Source organism: Saimiri boliviensis, chromosome 5, assembly GCF_048565385.1.
Source record: "Saimiri boliviensis isolate mSaiBol1 chromosome 5, mSaiBol1.pri, whole genome shotgun sequence".
Taxonomy (NCBI): domain Eukaryota; kingdom Metazoa; phylum Chordata; class Mammalia; order Primates; family Cebidae; genus Saimiri; species Saimiri boliviensis.
The window spans coordinates 51,182,887-51,198,505 of NC_133453.1; the positions used below are offsets into that span (position 1 = coordinate 51,182,887).

The 15,619-nt window shown below is 35.6% G+C and overlaps 1 long non-coding RNA gene across 5 annotated transcripts in view; it reads left to right on the forward strand.

Annotated features, from left to right (window-relative positions):
- The window catches only part of LOC141584570 (uncharacterized), a 207,973-nt gene that overhangs the window by 72,616 nt on the left and 119,738 nt on the right, over nt 1–15,619 (forward strand). For 4 of the 5 annotated variants that reach the window (XR_012517683.1, XR_012517680.1, XR_012517682.1 and 1 more), the window contains one exon: nt 8,299–8,368. The exons of the other annotated variant lie outside the window; for it this stretch is intronic. This is a non-coding gene — a long non-coding RNA (uncharacterized LOC141584570). The remainder of the gene's footprint in view (nt 1–8,298; nt 8,369–15,619) is intronic. 5 annotated transcript variants of the gene reach the window in all.

Here is a 15,619-nt window from a genome sequence, read left to right on the forward strand (position 1 = left end):
AGTAAGGTGCAATTCAAAAACATGTAAGCACATAATTAAATACTAAATTGCATAATGCGTGCTCTGTGGTGAAATTAACATGCAGAAGAGAGAGACTGGACTGCAGTGGTGAATCTAAAGTTTGTTCTAAAAGTTGGTTAAAATTTACCTAGAGAATAAAATGGTTGAGAATCTTCAAAGTGAGAGAAACTGTGACTAAAGTACTGTGGCAGAAATGAGTAAAATATGTATGAGGGGAACAATAAAGTATTGGTATTTTTGGAAAAGATATTGAATACAGGGAATCAGATAAAAATAAGTTAGGTTGAGACAATTTCATGCATATTTTTCAAACTGGTGCAAGAATTTATACTTTCTGCAACAATCAACAGAAGACTACACAGAGGCATGGTAGATGCTTTTATAGGAGAAAGGGATGATGGGAGCCAGGGATGAAGTGGAGACTCAGGAGGCTATTGTAATCTGAGTGTAAGATGATGGGTGCTCTGAAAGGGTGATTTTATGTAGGGATGCAATGAGAGTGAAAAAGGGAAAGGAAAGACAAGAGACAGAGAATGGAGAGCTGGGGAAAACAGTGTGATATGTTGAGATAGTAAATTCATTTTTAAACTTCATGTTGTATTTTTCCCTTTTTCTTCTCATATGCGAGTATATATTTGGTTTGGGGCTCAGTGTCTCAAGGAAGGGATGTGGTTGAGTGGGCACAAAATACCTGGCTTTTGTTTTAGCAATCTAAACCTCATAATGGGGAAAGGACTTGTGTAATCAGTAAAATAAAGTAGACATGAGAGCAAAGGAAAGTGTCTTGGCTGGATATTGGAAGGTAGAACTGCTTTGACATTAGAAAGTAATGGATTGGAATGATCAGAACTGTCTAACACAGTTTGAGTTTACTATATAGCAAGAAAGTATCACCTATTCCAGTGTTCTCTCTTCATGAGACAAGCTGTTATAAAAACTTAAAACAATATTAAAAAAGAGAGAAAGAGAGAAGATAAAAGCTGGGAGGTTCATGGTATCCTAGAGATCTGAATCTTCCACTTCATTTCCTGGCAATGCTCTTGAGAAGATGAGGCTTAATAAGATGCTATCAAAGAAGTAACTTCATGAGGCTTCTGGCAGGTGGGAAATGAGGAGCTTTGTAGCAAAATTTCTACACTCCAAGAATAGTACAAAACTGTCACCTGAAAGACCAGAATACCATGGCATGATGGACCTGAGAAAGGTGTAACCTGTATATGAGAGGCGACTTCAGGGACATATTATCTTCCTATCTCCTCCCAATCCTTAACCCTATAAGATCCTTAAGATCCTTACTCTTTCTTTAAACCTCAACACAACCTTTAAATAATTGGGATAATCTTCAAAAAGACTCAAGTTGAAGTGTTCAGCCTGCATTCCAGACTCATAATAACAATTCACTTGAGTAATGAAAATTAATTTGTGTTTATTGCATATCTGAATTAGTGAACTTTAGTTATCCCTCCTACAATAGTGACAGACATACTTTACAAATGTGAGTATAAAACATTTCTGGCCGGGCGCGGTGGCTCAAGCCTGTAGTCCCAGCACTTTGGGAGGCCGAGGCGGGTGGATCACGAGGTCAAGAGATCGAGACCATCCTGGTCAACATGGTGAAACCCCGTCTCTACTAATGGTACAAAAAATTAGCTGAGCATGGTGGCGCGTGCCTGTATTCCCAGCTACTCCGGAGGCTGAGGCAGGAGAATTGCCTGAACCCAGGAGGCGGAGGTTGCGGTGAGCCGAGATCGCGCCATTGCACTCCAGCCTGGGTAACAAGAGCGAAACTCCGTCTCAAAAAAAAAAAAAAAACAACATTTCTTTTATTAGAAAAAATATGAATTTACTAAATTTCAAAATCCTTTTTGGAAAATACTTCTAATCGTGCATTTTCTTTTTTCTTGTTTTCATTTTTTAATAAGGAGTTATTGATAAACTCCTAATGGGAGACCCCAGCAGTATAAGCAAAAATAGCACATAGGCTCTAGCCTCAAAAGGAAGGAGAAAATGTAAGCAAATAATTATGATGTGGACTGTTTCAAATCTATCGTAGAAGAGCTTGGACTGGAAATCAGTCAATCACAAGGAAAATTGCTATGTGTTATCATACACATCAAATTGTGTACGAGATCTGGTGGTCATGAGGGGGAATTATTTATTCATAAAAATATAATATTCGATATGACTATGTTGAGTAAGAATCTAGTCTAGAACACTATTCTTGACTGGGTGAAGATGGAGGAGGAGGTGGATAGTAAGATAACTGTAAAAATCTTCCTAAGTTTGAGGAATTTGACATTTAGTATTGAATGAAGACCATTCATATATACATATAAAATATGAAAGCAGGAGAGACTGGGAAAGATAAGTTCTGGGTTTAATATAGCAACTGGTGGAAGCTCTCTGTCACCAATCAGAATGTGTAAATGTTAGAAAACAATGAGAATGAAAAAGGAAAGGGAAGACAAGGAAGGTGACAGAATATATACAAATATTGGAGGTTTAGTTTTGGGAATCATCTACAAATAAAATGTGGGTGAAATATGCTTCTAAATGAATATTTGAAGATACTGAGGCTGAAATCTCTGAGCTCTGGGAAAGGCCCACAGCCAAAGCCTTGAAGGAAGAACTCAGGGAGACGGAGGATGAGGAAATGCCTGAGGATTGAGAGGAATGACAGAGGACCAGGTCAGGAATCAGGGCAAGGCATTTCATGGGAGAGGAGAGTGTGTGGTCAAGTGTCACATGGCCCTCCTGGAGGGTTGCAAATTATCAGAATTAGGATGGGCCCATCTGTGACACAGTTGGAAATTTTGCTATAGGAAATAAGAGACAGATCCATCCGTGGTTTTAGAATCTAAGATTCTGTGTCTTTTTTTCTTCCTTCTCTCCTGCCTGCTTTTCGTTAATTTATTGTGCGTAGTTTCCTCAAAGTCTCACTTTTTGTTTATTTTTATTTTACTTTATTTCTCCAAAATTTATTTTTGAATAAACTTTGCTTCCACATAACAACAAATTAAAATTCAAAATGACACAAAGTTTACAGTATATATGTATTTATTGTCTGTGTATGTATACACATATATACACACACAAATATCAACCTAGTTCCTCACCTTATTTTTTACTTAATAATTATTATAGAGATTTTTTTTATGTTATTACATATTTAGAGAACTGTCTAATCATTATAAGGTCTGAATATTATTCTGTATGTGGGCATAGAATAGAGTATACTACTGATTCCCTACTAATAAAGACTCAGGTTGTTTCTAAGTTCCAGGTCTTGACAAAGTAGTAATGAGTATCTAGCAAAAACTTCATTGTGAATATGTGTAAAATCTTTGGATAATGTTCTAGAAATGCAGTGGTTGGTTTGAAAGGGTATATGAATTGATGATGTTTAGCTTCTGGACTGGGGCACTTTCAGGCTGCTTGGTGCCAGGGGGCTGCCCGGAATTGATGATGTTTATAGATATTAAGACCTTAATTTGAAATAGCATTTGTTTCAGGTAATACAGCAACAGAGGTTGTTAGCTCCAGAATCCAGAATTTAGTGAAGCTTTTCTACATGTTAGTCATATGGAGATCTCTAGAGAGTGAATGAGACTCCTATAGGTAAAAACCCTATTGAGAAAATGTCATAGGCAGTGAGAAGCAAGAAACCCCATCGAGTGGCAGTGCCCGAGAGCCAGGACTCTTATTCTGATACTAGCCAGGGTTTACATTTTGTGAGTTTTTCTGAGACATCACAGAAAGTCCTTTGTTTAAAATATTTCAAAGCCAGAAAAAAAAATTCAACTTGTAGTTCAGAAGGTAGAAAAATTAGAAACATCTGGTAAATTCGGTCGCAGACATGGCTTGTGTTGACATGGAGATGTAATAACCAGGAGGTTGACTAGTCCAGTCTAATTGTGGTGAATAATATTTTCTCAGCAGTCTCCTGGCCACAAAGTATGAAAAGGCACTGGGAACATGCTGTAAAGTACCTTGATGCCCAGAACAATTATACTCTGGAAACATTCTCTTGGCTGGCTGAAAGTGACCCATGACCATAGCTCAGTTCATTCCACAAACAGAATTAGTCACAAAGCCATGTGGAATAACACTCTGCAGGACTTTCTTGTGTTGATTTTCTTAGTGTATGATAGCATGTCGGGCCTTCACACCCTGGAATGATATTGGCTTGGAATAGTGGGGATGAAAAATAGTGCAACATTTGCTTTATGTAATTATAATTGTATAAATTTTATTTTTCATGTGATTATTGACTGTACTGTTTTTAGAGCTTTCTTATATATGAGGGGGGCCTGTCTAAAAGTCTATGACTTAAATTTTTACAGTTTTGACTATTTTAGTATTATGTAAACAACATATTAATTAATAGTGTCTTAAGAAACAGATTGACCTTCACTTTGTTCCTGTACTTCTGTGTCTTTCTGATCCTTTCCTGATTATATGAGAGAAAATTAATTACTTCCCTTTCATGTAATACATATGTACTTCAAACAATCCAGTTGATTTACTTGTCACTTTGTATTTTAATTTATTTATAGGCTTGTCTTTAATTAGATATCTACTCCTCAAAGTTAGGACAATTTTATTTTATGAATGTATTCTTCGTGACTACTTCAGTACCGAGTACATGATAAGTGAAGAATAAATATTTATAATATGAATAAATTAGTCTGCTAATTATAGGAACACAACAAGGTGCTTTGATATGAAATCCAATCTGGCCACTAACAATCATTTTTTTCTGTTATGAGTTTATTCTTGCATCTGGTTTTCTTAGAGCTTTTTTACGAATCTATATTGCTGAGTAATTTTCCTAAGGCAATTGTAAATTTCTGAGTATTTACTTTAAAAGCATCAGTATGTAATTTTGTGACCAGTCAATATAGACCAATTTTGTGATGCTACTTTTAAAGACTCCTGAGGATTCTATTGCTTGATGAGAAAAGTTAGTTTGTTCTAATAAAAAGTTAATATGTGTTTGCTTTCTACTGTACTGGAATATTATAATAATGTACATGCACAATAATGTAATGTATCAAATTAAAGAAACTTCAAAAAATATTTTTCACTAGGAATCCATTGTCTGAATTACTTATAAACTATCACCATCAAATAGTGTACATTCACGTGTGTCTGCTACATCCCACATTACTGTCAGCATAGCTGACCAATTAAGTCAGCAATTGTTTCCAGATTGAGGCAACACACAGTATCTTGTTTTTATGGTTCTTTTCAACTTGGATTTGGTATCCCTTTAATTTTATTTGTGTAGAATTCTATTTGCTTTAAAGTTAAACATGACTTTTAGTTATTGTTCCTTCCTTTGTCACTTTCAATTTTCGTCGTGTCTTAAGTTTGTTTGTTGGAAAAAAACATCTTCTTAGACATGTTTTCCCTGAGATTCCTCCTTTGCCCTTTATATTTATGTAGGCCAGCCAAATTTTATGTCCAAACTTTCATCCTTTCTTTAGGTAGATATATAGGTATCATCTGACAGCACACAATGATGTTATAATATAGCTTTTGTGTTTTGAGAGAGCTAGGGGATGTGATAATACGAGAAGTTTTTATTTATAATGGACCATCCGGAGATTATGTTAGTGATTGGTCCAGCTATGTCATATAGCTTTGAAAAAATTACATAATTTTCTGAGGCTTGGTTTTCTTGTCTTTAAAATGTTGTGAAGATTAGAAATGATGTCCTTTGAGCATCTTGCATAGCTAATACAGTAGGCACTAAATATGATGGCTGATGACAGAATCTACAGGTACAAGAAAGGGTAAGAGATTGTTTTACTTGTGAATTGGTATATATGTGGTGTGCATGCAGCCACTCACATTTCTGTAGTCCACAGCAGACCCTACTATTAGTGCTCTTTTCCATAAAGTCTGGGTGCAGTTTATGAGTTAATTTCTGTAATTAAGTTACAGAGTAGTGACTATTGCCAGTTAACCCAAGAAGGAAAATGAGTTGTATCCCATTTTTTATCCATCATGTAGCCTCATCCTTTCATTTCACAGAAGAGAAAACTAAGGCTCAGTGAAGTTATATCATTTCCTCAAGATGACACATTGAGGCTTGGTCAGAACCTTGTACTAGAAGCCAGAACTCTTAATTCAGTTCTCCATCAGCTGAAACATCTGTGTTTTTTGTTGATCTTCTTTTATAACTGGGGTAGAGATTCATGTAATTTACAATTTTTTCTAGAGCAAATAAATTAACTCATGATTTTCTTGAGCTAATATTTGTGGGTTCATATAAATGAGCCACAGTGACCACTTTACACTGGTGATATTTTTTTTTAAAATCAAAAACATATTTTTGATTCAAACCTTATGTTCTATTGCCTTTCAGAAAAGAAAAAGGAAGAACCAGAGAGTCAGCAGATGTTGAAGGAGGTATAATCAAGGTTAACACTAGGATAGCTAGGAAGTGGTTTCCTAAGCAAGGGTGGCTCTAAAAATTTCCTACATACACTCCTTTGATCGTTGGACTTTTATTTTTTTTTTCTGGTCTAAATATTATGCTGTAAATTTGGGGTTGGAATCCACTGAAGCTGGCAACAGTTAAATTAATCCTTCTTTTTAATGAAGACATGCTTATGCTTGCTAACAACTACAAGATTAATTTGGACTTACTTAGTTAAAGGAAAAACAGGATGTGAAAAGACCATGTGAAGTTTCTGTATCATGACTTATTCCTATGACCCTACTGTTTTTGTTTGTTTTAGTTACATTTTCAAACATTCTCTCATTTTCCCATGTTCTGTGTTCTCCTTAGAAAATCTTCTAATAGCACAGATGACAAACAGGAGTTCCAGAAGTGCTGACTCATCACAGCAGAAGCCCAGTGGTTTGGCAGGAATCTTAACTTGAAAATGTTGAGACTGGCCCTTTTAAACATAAGTCCATGGCAGCAGATGTCACTGTTGGTCTATCTTAACTCTGGGGCACTTGTTGACAAAACAGTTGTTCATGAGCATAGAAGCTTAGTAATCCTAGATTTTAGACATTTCATGATGGCCTGTAGCACCAATGTAACAGTTCATTTCTCACACCTGAAGCTTAATTTAATTATAAAGAACTTTTAATATTATAATGATTATTTTCACATTAGTATCATTTTCCTTTTTTAATATAAATCTTTTCCATGAAGCCCATATTTTCTTTCTTACCTCCCTCTTTCTGCTTTCTGTTCCTAATTATGGGACAACTTTCTCTTTTCTGCTTATGTGTACTTACTTGCTCATGTAGGGATCCCTATACTTCTCACATTTTCCAGGATACTATACTTTTTTAAACATTAATTTTTGTGCTGTTAACTACAATGCAATTGACTTTTACTTTTCTTAAAAAGCAGAGTTGCGCAAGTAATACGCCTATTGTCTCTCAGCAGCATGTCCTCCTTTTTTGACACTAGTTTGTAATGCTAGGGCTGTGACTTTGCAAATTTCATACTTCCGATTTCATCGGCAGCTTTTTGAAATTATTAGACAGAGACTTGAAGTTATTGAGGAGTGGGGATTGGAAGAGGAGACCAGACTTCCTTCCTGTTTAATATTTGTTTTATTCTTGTTGGCTTCGATTCTAAAATGGCAGTTCTCCTAAGTGTTAGGTAGTGGCCTCCACTGTGGAAGTGGCTTTAGCCTCCAGCTCCTGTTGGCACTTCAGAAACAGCTCATCATTTCCCCCAGAGAACCAGCAGCAGCCAGCCAGAGCCTCTTCCTTAGATTGCTGGGTCTGGCGGCTCCTCCTCCCGTTATCCTCATTTTCCCATTTGTTCTCCTAACCTCAGGCACTGTAGCTACTTCCTGAGTTACCTCTATGTGACTTTTTAACTTATTCATCCCTCTGACACGTGTGAAACCAGTTTCTTCCCTTAAATCCTCGGTTGAAAACAATTTGGTTTCTGTTTTCCTAACTTGTCTAATATATTTGCACTTAGTCATATATATTTGAAATTACATGTCATGTTAAAAATAGTAAAAAGCAAATAACAAATTATATTGTGTTTCTGATTTATATTTTAAAAATGCTTTTTTGATTTTGGATTTTATTATGTCATATATGTGATGATTTTGATTGCTCGATACGGAATCTATCTTGTGAAATGTATATATAGCTCCAAATGTAACCAAAGCAACAATTGGTGTTAACATTAATAGTAATTTTTCTTTGCAAAAAGATCTTATCCTGGGGTTCCAGTTAGGTTTTACAATTACTGAAATGACTTGCTATCTATTTCCTATTTTTGTTTAGTCCATACTCCATTACACAGAGAGGAAACTAAGAGCTAGAGAGATGAAGAGACTTGCTCAACATCATACATGTGAGTGGCTGGAAACATGGGGTGGAACCAAATCCATTTTTCTTTACTTTGCCTCAAGCTGCCTGTAGTTGCTCATGATTTTAGATGTTTCCATTGCAAGGATTTGATAGCATTTTGCAAGAAATGAGCATAAGTGAAATAACTAATCCAGGGTTTTAAAAACTAATCATCATTATGTTAATGTACCATGCTGAGGAACTTAAGTTAAAAAGGAGTGTTGGAGAAATTGTTACCTTTCTGTTAAAGTCAATTACCTCTTTACAATTAATATTTATTTATTTATACTCTGTCAACTAACACTTATTAGTGTGCAGTAACGTAATGTAGTATAATGACTTAGGTCAATGTATTAGTGTCATCTTGATTGTCATACACCTGTCACCATTCTCTCCTTCCTTTTATGGCACTGCTTGCATAAATTGGGCTACACTAACTTATCTTATTTTTTTGAGTCTTCTCTATTCAGCCCCTACAATCTGGTTCTTGCCTCTTCTCTATTGAAACAACCATTGAGTTCACCACTGACTTCCATATTGCCAACCCCAATAAATATTTTTATGATTTTGGCTTGACCCACTTTCTGTGGCAATTAATACTGTTTGATTGGTCCTTCCTTCCTGAAAATTCTCCCTTTTTTCCTGAGATACTTCTCTAATAAGTTATCCTTCTTTTCCTCCTCCTACTGTTCCTCACATCTCTTAGGTAGAATCTTAAATATCAGTGATCTTCAGAGCTCTGCTCCTGGTCTTCTGCCCTACTTGTTATATTTTCTCCCCCACATGATCCTATTTTAGCCTACCATTCGGCCTTCTGCCACTATTTATGTTCTGAAGATGTCTAAATCCCTATTTTCAGCGTAGACAACTTCCATGAGCTCCAGAACTTTATGTATACCTGCCTGCTGGAAAGCCACTGCATCCACATATATCTTGTTTGACTCATGCCAAGGTGAAAACGGCCCAGTTGTTCCATAGAACTGATGTTTGTGTTTTCTTTTGAATAAACATAGAAATTCACCCTCTCAGTCTTAAAATTTGTGGAGCTATATTTGTCTTTTGTGGAGCTACATTTGTCTTATCTTATACATCAAAAATTGTGAGACCAATAATCAGGCCTCTCAAATAGTATTGAGGAACTGAATCAAAGGCCCTCACTTGTCATGATTGCCTTACTGACCACCTACTACCTATTGACCAACTCCTCTTTCTTACCCCTCCCTAATTCCTTTTGGAGCACGTGCATAAAGCCTTTTTCCCTGGCAATACTCATCTTAGTAATTGTTTTTTTGTGTGGTGAGCAGCAGGACCTAGACTGAACCTCTGGTGTTTCAGTAACATATTTTGATTCCCTGACCAGGCACACATTGATTGTAGCTTAGCTGCTGCAGGCCAGAAGGGTTCCAGAAGCCCTCCTAAGCAGCTATCTGCCCATTTTTGGCTGGAAGTGGGTCTTGGTCTCTCTTTCTGTAGTCTCCCTGCTGCCAGCCCCAACTGCATTCCTGATTGCCTAGGAAGAGTAGCCTTTGATAGTTGACATCTGCATCTGGATGGGTTAGTGTATTTTGTGGGTGCCAGACAGAGGGATGTGCTCTTCACAGTGTGGGGAATTCCAAAGGAATTTCCATTTTCAGGTCGAACAAGCCCAACCGATGGAGAGAGAAAGCATCCCAACTATTTCAGTTTGGACACTCTTGGGATTTGTTTATTGCTGCAGCAGTTGTATTGTGTTTTAGTGATTGTTTGTTTGTGTGTGCATGTCAATATAGTTCCCAGTATTCTTTGGTGTCTGGGGCAGTTTGGCATCTCCATGAGTCTCATTGCTTGTGAACAGGAAAGGGGGATGGAGTTCTGTGTATCCAGATTTTTATGCTGCTACTCTAAGCAGGGTCAGGTCTGGTTAGTACATGGGGTTCTTCTGTGATACTGTTTGGTCCGCAAGAGTTTTTTTGGAGTCTGGGGAGGTTTGGCCTTTAAAAATCAAACTGCCATGGAAACTGTTTCACCCAAAATTTTGGTTCACATCCTCATTGGAGTACCTGTTGGGGCAAAATTTAGCCATGTGAACATGTTCATAAAACTGAGTTTGTATTGCTATCTCATGGCTAGAGTTCAGAGGTAAAAGCTATTGGATCTTTGTTTATGTGTGTATATACACATTTTGATGTATTTATGTGTATGTACATTTATTATGTTATATGTTGTATCTACTAAATTGACATAAATAACGAGTGCTCATAAATTAAGTCAGTCAGTCCAGGCAATTTTCAAGTTCACATTACTTAAGTAATTCTTTAATAAACAAGCTGGCTTGAAAATTATTAATATAGGAATGAGAATGTTTTTGGATTTGTCAGTCTACATTTTTGTCTGGGTTTTATATTTGCATCTGCCAGATATTTTGAGGTGTCAGGGTTTGGCACAGAAGATTATAAAGCCATAAACCCAGCTAAAACACAAATAATCTTTGTGTGATGTTTTGGACACATTTAATGTTGTTAGTTTAACAAAAACACGTGAGTCTTCTGAGTTGTTGGCAAAAATACCCATGGATTTAGGATTCTTACTTAGGTGAACACCTGATATTCTCAGGTTATAAAATGGTTAACAAGGAACTAACCACTAGCTTTGTCTAATATTTCAGTTTTCAGAAGTAATTTAGATAAACTGTTAAAAAAATAAAAGAATTGACTACAAGTAAATGGGATAAATGCTTATAGGTGAACTTTTTGTATAATTAAAAATCTTAATTATTTTTGATGATGAGTCATCCAAATTATTTTAGATGTCTGGTCATTGTTACATGGAGAAACATTTTTTTTTTAAATTTCTATTATGCCACCATACTATTTTTCTTTCTTTCTTTTTTTTTTTAATTGCATTTTAGGTTTTGGGGTACATGTGAAGAACATGCAAGATTGTTGCATAGGTACACACATGGCAGTGTGGTTTGCTGCCTTTCTTCCCCTCATCTGTATCTGTCATTTCTCCCCATGCTATCTCTTCCCACCTCCCCACCCCCCCGTCCCTCCCTCATTTCCCCCCAATGGACCCCAGTGTGTAGTGCTCCCCTCCCTGTGTCCATGTGTTCTCATTGTTCAACACCCGCCTATGAGTGAGAACATGCGGTGTTTGATTTTCTGCTCTTGTGTCAGTTTGCTGAGAATGATGGTTTCCAGGTTCATCCATGTCCCTACAAAGGATGCGAACTCATCATTTTTGATGGCTGCGTAATATTCCATGGTGTATATGTACCACATTTTCCCTATCCAGTCTATCATCGATGGGCATTTGGGTTGGTTCCAGGTCTTTGCTATTGTAAACAGTGCTGCAATGAACATTCGTGTGCATGTGTCCTTATAGTAGAATGATTTGTAATCCTTTGGATCTATACCCAGTAATGGGATTGCTGGGTCAAATGGGATTTCTATTTTTAGGTCATTGAGGAATTGCCACACTGTCTTCCACAATGGTTGAATTAATTTACACTCCCACCAACAGTGTGAAAGTGTTCCTATTTCTCCACATCCTCTCCAGCATCTGTTGTCTCCAGATTTTTTAATGATTGCCATTCTAACTGGTTTGAGACGGTATCTCAATGTGGTTTTGACTTGCATTTCTCTAATGACCAGTGATGATGAGCATTTTTTCATATGTTTGTTGGCCTCCTGTATGTCTTCTTTTGTAAAGTGTCTGTTCATATCCTTCGCCCATTTTTGAATGGGCTTGTTTGTTTTTTTCTTGTAGATCTGTTTTAGTTCTAACACCATAAAAACCCTAGAAGAAAATCTAGGCAAAACCATTCAGGACATAGGGGTAGGCAAGGACTTCATGACCAAAATGCCAAAAGCAATGGCAACAAAAGCCAAAATAGACAAATGGGACCTAATCAAACTCCACAGCTTCTGCAGGGCAAAAGAAACAGTCAGTAGAGTGAATCGGTAACCAAGAGAATGGGAAAAAATTTTTGCAGTCTACCCGTCTGACAAGGGGCTGATATCCAGAATTTACAGAGAACTAAAACAGATCTACAGGAGAAACATGTTCTTAAAAATTATAGAAGGTTCTCAAATATAAAATACTAACATCTGATAGTTCAGGATTCCTCACTTCCTAGTAGTTTGCACTAAAACATAAGGTTACTAAGAATAAGAATTGTAGTTAATATATAATTCTGTATATAAAATGTGCCAGAGAATTTTTGTTCCTATTGAAAAAAAAAGAATAATTTGTCTAATTCAGAATTTATCTAAAGGTTGAATCAAATTATGGACTGTGGCAAATTTTTGTCCTAAAATAAAATGACTTCTTTTTTTTAAAACAAGAGAAAATTTAAGACCAAACAGAAAATTTAAGTATGTCATACATTGTATAAGTCATATGAAGTTTTTCTCCTGTTTCTGTGTATGTCTATCTTCATGCACATAGAAAATAGAAGGATAAAAAGTAAAACCTGATAGGAAATTGGAGAAATTTGACTAATTAACATTGCTTATAGTTAAAGCTCTTAGTCTTGATAAAGATAAGAAATATTATGAGGAAATACATTGGCAGTCTGGCAAATCTCTTTTTTTTAATATAGGTAAGCATGAAACTAGATTTAGCAGGGAGTCAAATTTCACACAAATGCTTGTGTTGCTTGATTTCATACTGTGTTTGCTATTCTGCATTGGTGGTACTAGCATTGAAGTACTTACTTACCAAGTGTCTCGAGTAAATTTCTTAAATATACAAAATGTATATTGGTATTGGTAGACTTAAAGACATTAATTTATATATCAAAAACAATATATTGTGTGTGTGTGTGTGTGTGTGTTTGTGTGTGTATGTATGTATGTGTTTTGGCTCTGGGTAACACTGTAGTGTCTAAGGTAAACTGAATAGGAGAAAAATTGGGGGTTGCTTTTTTGTTTATTTGTTTTTGCTTTCATTTTTTATTTATTTGCTATTTGTATTACTTTGGGTTTTACATATATGTATATATACATATGTATTATATGCATATGTAAATAAATAGAAGCATAAAAATATATAAGCATATCTGTACATATATATGTAAACCAAAGAAGAACAAATAGCAAATTAATATATAACTTATATATATAATAAATATATAAATTATATGTATAAAACTATTTTTAAAAAAATTTCTGGCTGGGCTTGGTGACTTATGCCTGTAATCCTAGCACTTTGGGAGGCCAAGGCGGGCAGATCATGAGGTCAAGAGATTGAGACCATCCTGGCCAACATGGTGAAACTACATCTCTACTAAAAAATATAAAAATTAGCTGGGCGTGGTGGCACGTGCCTCTAGTCCCAGCTGCTTGGGAAGCTGAGGCAGGAGAATTGCTTGAACCCAGGAGGTGGAGGTTGCAGTGAGCCAGGACTGTGACACTGTACTCCAGCCCGGCTCCTGGCAACACCACGAGACTCTGAATAAAAAAAAAAAAAAATTCAAACAGAAGGCTTGCATTTGGTTCTATGAGTAGTCATTTTGTTTCCTATGCATTTGTGAGAGTTCATTTGTTCTATTTATCTAAAATTCCTAAGCTACCTTTGTAAAGTCTATAAAAAATAATGATAGAGCACAATAGCCATTTAAAATTGAATTGGTTTTGCTTACCTATAATGATCTAGAGAGCTTTAGGAGTTTAAGTTTCCTGGCCGAAATTAAGACTTGACTTATTTTTATAAATTCAAAACAGAAATAGTACGTTATTTTGTTATTTAAGAAAGTAGATGAGAATAAAATTGTTTAAATTGTGCTGATTTCAGGTAATTCAGTTCAATCAATAATTTGAGTTAGTTTCAGATCTTTTCCTTTAGATAGTAAGGAAAGACTGTGCTATGAATACAAAGTTTTAATGTTCAGGAAAGATTGGCCTTTTTTTTTTAAGGAAATCATATTAATGTATTTCTCTCAAATAATTTTAGTTGTGTTTAGTAGTATTATTAAAATCAAGTGACATTCACTTGGATTAAGTAGTAATTAAAAATATGAGACTTTTTAGTGATTTTTGAATCCCAAGCTTATGTGTGTACTTGAAAATAAGTACAAGTGTTGCGCTGGTTTGAAGATTCTAGTGGTGAAATTTACCTAGTTAGTTGTTCATACTGCACTGAGAAACCAGTCCTAGAAGTGTGTGATGATACTATTTTAAATAGCTGAAAACAAATTATTGTGTGTTTGTTCTTACTTTGTCCCTGTTTTGTTACATAGTATTTAAGTACATGGAGATTATCTTCATACTGAATTTCCAAAACTGATATTTGCATTTACTATTTTTTTAATGATGGAAAAAAAGTTAATTGTTGCACATTGATAAGTTTGGCACAGGACTTATCACATTTTTGATGCTTTTGGTCACAGTTGCATCACTAGAATGCTAGCAATTAGACATATGCATGGAGTCACCTAACCACTTAATACAATGGTTTGAAGTGCTGCAGGCAGCAGCTACTAGACACCAAATGACAGTGTTTTAATTTGTGACATGTTAGTTATTCTACATGATACTCTACATGTTATCATGATAGAATGTTAGAGTCATGTTAGAATGATAGGACTCTATCATGAGAGTCATGTTAGAATGATAGGACTTTCTGCAGTGTTAGTAAACTGAACCACAAATTTCTAGATGTTCTTTTATATGTCTGTAAACATTTCATTAAGCTTTAGCATCTGTTCTTATCATAAATTCATATGCTATACTTGATCGTTTATATTGTAGATAGAAACTTATTTTATACCAAGGTAGTCTCTCTGCATATAATAGGTAGAGTGCTAGTTTATTGTAACTTTATTTTTATATTGTTTTAAAAGTCTTTTTTATTTAACTTTTGTTAAATGAATAATTATTATTTTATAGTGACCTGTAATTCTGTTTTGATCAAATGTTTAGAGCCCTTTAACATCTTTGGAAAATATCCTATTAATTGATCCTTATGCTGTTAATTAACAAGGTTTCGACTCCTGTATCTGCAAATGACACTGATACCTGCTAAATCTTGAATATTGACATCAGCCAAAGCTTCATCTTCAGAAACTCAGGAGAGGTGACAATCAAAATGAGCTGCTTTTATGAGACACAGGGCCAGAAATGAAAACTATTCAATCCCTCTAGGCCCAGGGACTATTGTGGAAGAGGTGGATATGTGAGATTTTGAGGGATTTTGAGGACTAAAATTAGTTATATATTTTATTTTGTAAAGCGCTTATGTGCCCTTACATAGACCTTTAAAAGAGCTCACCATT